We start from the raw sequence: 5,621 nt of genomic DNA on the forward strand, positions 1-5,621 counted from the left end.
CTCTCCATGGCTTGCTCTGACAGCTTTCTTATGAAACCCAGGATCACCTACCCAGGGTTGGCACCATCCATAGTGGGCAGGGCCCTCCCATATCAATCAGTAATCAAGACAATTCCCCACAGACATGGCCATGAATCAGTCTGATCTGGGGAATTCCTCAGTTGAGAAACTCTCTTTCCAGGTGACTCTTGGCTGTGTATAGTTAATAACATCACCTAACTAGGACACATACCTTTATGAAAATCACCCCATGCCTGTCCTCAGTCTGCCTCCTCCCTTCCTTCTCTCTATTTCATCTCTGCCAAGTGTCTTCAGAGGAAAAGGTTCTGCCATGAAGACTTAGCTGAGGGCATGCTTAGGTGACCATGGTCTAAGCCAGGGTTCCATCCAGCAGATGAACATAAGAAAGTACTCAAAATATGGCATTAGCTGCCATCAAAGCCACTGAAGTTGGTGAGGCCTTTCAGCAATGCCAAGTGAGAATGCGGGAGAGATGAGGTGGAGCTCTGTGGGCATGCACTCTTCAGGGGCAAGGTGAGGATGACACTCCCTTTGAACAAGCTCACAGCAGACATGGTAGGCGGGAAATGGAGAAGGGGGTTGTCTCAGGAGCCCATGTGTTCCAAGGAGAGATGGGGTGTGATGGAACAATCTGTCAGGAAGTATTGGGTGGCTCATAGTGACAGGTTCAGAAACAAGGTGGACAAGGACATCGGAGTAGGAAAGAGGCAAGGCGGGTGTAGATAATTCCCTTTCCAGTCACTGTCTTTAGTTTGTATTTCTCCAGCAGCTGACTCAGACAAGCACGTGAAAACTGTTGCCTTTTTTTTTTTCTGGGGTGGGGGTGCAATAATGACCAATGAGGGCACAAGGGAGACAGGGAGAATGGGAAGGAAAGCTAGCTAGCTCTCTTGAGCAAGACTGTGGTGCACTCCTAAGGCTAAGCTTTCCTGGACCTCAGAGGAACTCTGGGAACCATCTATCTCCCAGCTCCATTCCTTGTTGTGGAGTTCCCCTGAAGACAAGCGCCCTGCCAAGATATTTGCCAATCAACTTCTTGGGGCAAAACCCTCAACAGGCAAGAAGACCACAGCTCACTATGCTGTGGTTCTGCCAATGGCAGCTGTCTTGAACTCAGGAAGACCTGCAGAGTGCGGGCAGGGCACCAGGTACAGATGCCTGGTATGCCAACCCCACCCATGACTCCTTTGCTCCTTCAGCAAAGTTGTCGAATCATAGTTGAAGTTGGGGAAGGTCGAGGCCTTTTGAAATGTACCTAGGGTAGGCATAAGCAAGTGAGAGAGTCTGAGCTGGCTGAAGTCCACGAGACCTTGTTAGGGTTAAGGAGACTGAACACGGCGGGCTGAGTGGCAGATAAGAGCTTGGCTTGGCTTCTCTTCCTGCAGTGTAAGCCTGGATCAAGAGTGGGAACTGGGAGGAGTGTGGAAGTGCCTACAGCCTCTGCCCTTGGACCCATGGTTGCATAAGCTAGGGAAGAAGAAGAGCAGTCTTGTTCTAGTTCACACTTTCTTTTTCTTTTCACTGATTAAGCCCTGTGAGCCATTTCAAACAGTGAGCTCAATTCCTTGGCTCTTCTTGTATGACCTGTACCATCATTGTTCCTCCCCACTTATTAATCATGTACCATGTGCTGGAGGGGGAATTGCCCTACAAGTCAGCAGTGAACTTTAGACCTACCTGGGAAATATCAGGCTACAGGACTGCCAATGCAAGCATTTGGGGGTTTGGCTTATTGTCCATACTTTAGGTTTGCAACATGTTCTAGGGCACACATAGTTAAGAAAATGATTTGTGAAGTAGATTAAAATATTGATTATGGGTCTGGAAAGATAGTTCAGTGGTTAAGAGCACTTGCTGTTCTTCTAGAGGACCTGAGTTTGGTTTCCAGCACTCATGTAGGGTGGCTCACAACCACTTGTAATTCTAGCTCCAGGAGATTTGACACCCCCTTCTGTTGGCACCTGTATACACACACACATACACACACACACACACACACACACACACACACACACACACACACACACATCTTTTTTTAGAGAGTCCTTCTTAGCTATTACCTAAGATTGCTAAGTGCTGCAGGAAAGTGAGAGGAGAGGGTGAGGGACCCTGGAACAGAATTTATGAAAGGAACTTTTTGCAAGGGTGTGGTCAGGGCAAGGACATGGTGTTTCAGGCCTGGAGTCTGCCATGCCCTGGGTTCAAGTCTCAGCTTTGCCACTTGATATCTATGTGACCGTTGACCAATTCCTTAGCCTCTTCTGATTTATCTTAGATTTCTCTTTTCTGTTTTTCTTAAATCATAGCTACCACCCTGTGGGACAGTAAAGATAAACAGCTAAGTGACTTTCCCTTAGACACACAGGGTGAAGCCAGAGAAGTTAAGCAATGGCCCTCGGCTCAGCTATGAATGTGTGGCAAGTGTGGGCTGGCAATCAGATCCCCTTGTGCGGAGTCAGGGTTCCTCTCAGTTCCTCTCTGGCATCCTTCACGCTGGCACACTCCTCCCTGCCTGCCCCAGAGGGGAACTTGGCACAGAGTGTTCTCAGCCTCGCCAGTTCCCACAGGAGCAGCAAGAGCTCCATGAAGGAGTCCCAGAAATGCCAGCATCTTGCCTCCATCTCCGCCCAATAATTGTTCCAACCACATTTAACCGATGTGAGCCTTCCACCAGTGGGATCCAAGCAGAAGCCTGAGAGCAAAGTGGAGGAAAAACGGGGTCGACCTCTTAGTGAGGGAGCAGAGGAAATTTGAGTGCGATAAATGTCAAGTCAAGGTGAGGCGGAGAACACAACACCCAAAGTCCCCCGAGACAGGTACCAATGAGTGTCTCCTTGTGATGTAAGAGGCAATGTCTTTAAAAGAAATACTGGTGACTATTCATAGGAATCCCACATCGCATTCATCTTCCATTGTGAAGACATAAAACATGAGATTCCCGGCATCAACCTTTCATGAACCTGGGGCCAGGAGTTGTAGAACTCAGTCCTCTGAGCAGAACAGCTGCCATCTTCATTAGATCAGGAGTGCTTGCTTGCAAGAGTCCCCACCAGGAGGTGGAGCCTATAGACAGTCCCTCAGGAGGAGGGAGGAGGCGGAGGGGCCAAAGGACCCTCACTTAGGCCCCAGCTTTTCCTCCAGGGTATTTGTATGTCATTCTTTCCTAACCACATGTGGCTCCAGGATGTCTAGGGGAGGTGCTAGAGTATACAGTTTTGGAACAGTTAGTATACAGTTTCCACACAGCCATGGGGAAGCCACCATCTATGCCAGTGATGCTGCTTGGAGGCCCGCCTTGCTCTGTGGAGAACCCCTCACTACACCATGTAAGCAAAGTGAGTGCAATAAACGCTTTGTTTGCCAGGTTGGATTTTGGTAGAATCTTATTTGGCTTGTCATTAGGAGGACAAACCTTAGGAGGAGAGGGTAGACTTATCCGTCTCCCCAGGGAAGGAATTTTCACAACACCAAGATTGGTACACACACCTAAGACCTCCATGGCTGGTTCAGCATGAGATGAGAGTGTCTACAATTAACATAGTCCCCCTAGGACACTGGGTCGCCTCATGCAGTCCATGGAAGAGCATGGAAAAGTGTTCCTGTGGCAGGTGATTTTCTGAGCACCAGGATGAACTTCCTTTCTCTGTGGGGACACTCAGTGTCTCCTCTGAGAAGGTGTGGCTACAGGACTTGCTTTTAGTGGCAGGGTGTGGCCCTTTCAAAAAGTACCCCACTGAGGCATCTGCCTCTGAATTCTAGGGACTTGTTCCTAGATCAAATCCATCATGTCAATGACTTTTCCCTGGATTGGATGTTCTCTTGAAGGCTTTCCAAGCCTCATCCCTGCAAACAAATGGGTTTTATTTTCTCACCTCCACTCCCAGTTCTCCTGAAAAACATACATGCACAGCTAGCCTTAGCACTTCGGCCATTCTCCGTGGATCCCCAGCCCCTTTGAGGATAGTCTTTTGACAGACATGCCCCACCAAATCTAATGCAGTGCAAGCTGACTTTTTTTCATGATACTACTCAAAGTTCAGATGGTACAAAACACTTAAGAGAACACGGATCCAGCTACAAGGCTAAAAAGCATCCCTGCTTTTCCAATAACCAGCCTGTGTTTGTAAAAGTCAGTTATGTTCAGTTATTCTGTCCTGTCCCAGGAATCTGTCAGTTCTTCCAGATTATAGGTCATGTTCCCACTTCCAAATACACAGCTCACTGATGCTCTATACTGGCTATTGCTTCTTCCGATTTCATAGCAGTAGAGTTTTGAGTACACTGGATTATCAGGTTTGAGAATAGCACACTCTCTTTTTTTCCCTTTGAGATGGGGTTCACCATGTAGCCCATACTGGCTAGGCGATGACTATGACCATGACTCACAATAATCCTGCTGTTAGCCATCTGTGTGTTGGGATAACAGATGTACATCACCATGCCTGACCCAGCATAACTATTCTTATTGTATACCATTACTGAGTGAATGAACCTCCAAGATCTTAGACTAATTCTCACTACATCCTAACCCTTCTCACACAGTGAATCTCAGTTACACAATCAGTTGCAGGAGTCAGGTTATACTGGATTTGAAAGTGCCTATCAGCTACATAGCTTTGGAAAATCCACCAAGCCTCTCTGAGAGTCTCTCCTTAATCACAAAACGGGCTCTCTATCCACACTAGGGCCATGGTATTGGCAGTTAGCCCAGAGTCCTGTGTGTAGGGGAGCTCCACTCTTTTGTGTCTTCCCCTCATATGTCCTTTTTTGAATGGAGAAGCCCAGATGATTGATCTATAGGGGGCACAATTAGAGAAGTGTGTATGAAAAGGGAGCTGAGCTAGTTGTCCTACAAGCAGGGCCTAGAGGAGGGCAAAGTGAAGGGAATGAGAGAAATTGATGTCTTTAAATAAAATATTGATATTTCACTGGTGGGTTTTTTCCACAGATTTTAATATTTTACAACTGAAATATCACATGATTTAAGAATATGTCATAATGAAACCCACTATGGTGTATGCCAACTTAAAAAATAAATTAAGGGGCTACAAAGATGGTTAGGTGGTTAAGAGGCCTGGCTGCTCTATCAGAGGCCCAACACCCAGATGGTAGCCCACCACATAACATTAGAAAAAAATTTTTTTTCTTTCCCTTTTCCAGGCCCAGTGATGAATGCCTGTAATCTCAGCACTCGGGAAGCAGAGGCAGGAGGCTATCTATAAATCTGAGGCCACCCTGGTCTACAAAGCAATTTCTGGGCCAGCCAGGGCTACACAGAGTGGAGGTCCTGTGTAGGGTCTCAACACAACAACAAAAACTGCTTAAGAAATTTTATTAGGAATATTTAAAAAAATAAATATAACTTGCATAAAAGTTTTTATGCCACCCCTTTACATTTTGCATCTAACGAGTGCTTAAGTTCAAGATGAGGCGAAGCTGAAGGAAAAGAGCCTAGCTCTCCCAGGCATGACACTTCTGCACAAGAACATGCCTCTGGCCTTGAAAGGGGCGGAGCGAGTGGACTACAACTTCCAGGGGGCCACGCGGAGCGGCGCTCTCGCTGATTGGCTGTTTGATCACCGCCCTCCGCTCCTCCCCTC

The sequence above is a fragment of the Peromyscus californicus genome, unplaced genomic scaffold, assembly GCF_007827085.1.
Source record: "Peromyscus californicus insignis strain IS unplaced genomic scaffold, ASM782708v3 Scaffold_19__1_contigs__length_69161282, whole genome shotgun sequence".
Lineage (NCBI taxonomy): Eukaryota > Metazoa > Chordata > Mammalia > Rodentia > Cricetidae > Peromyscus > Peromyscus californicus.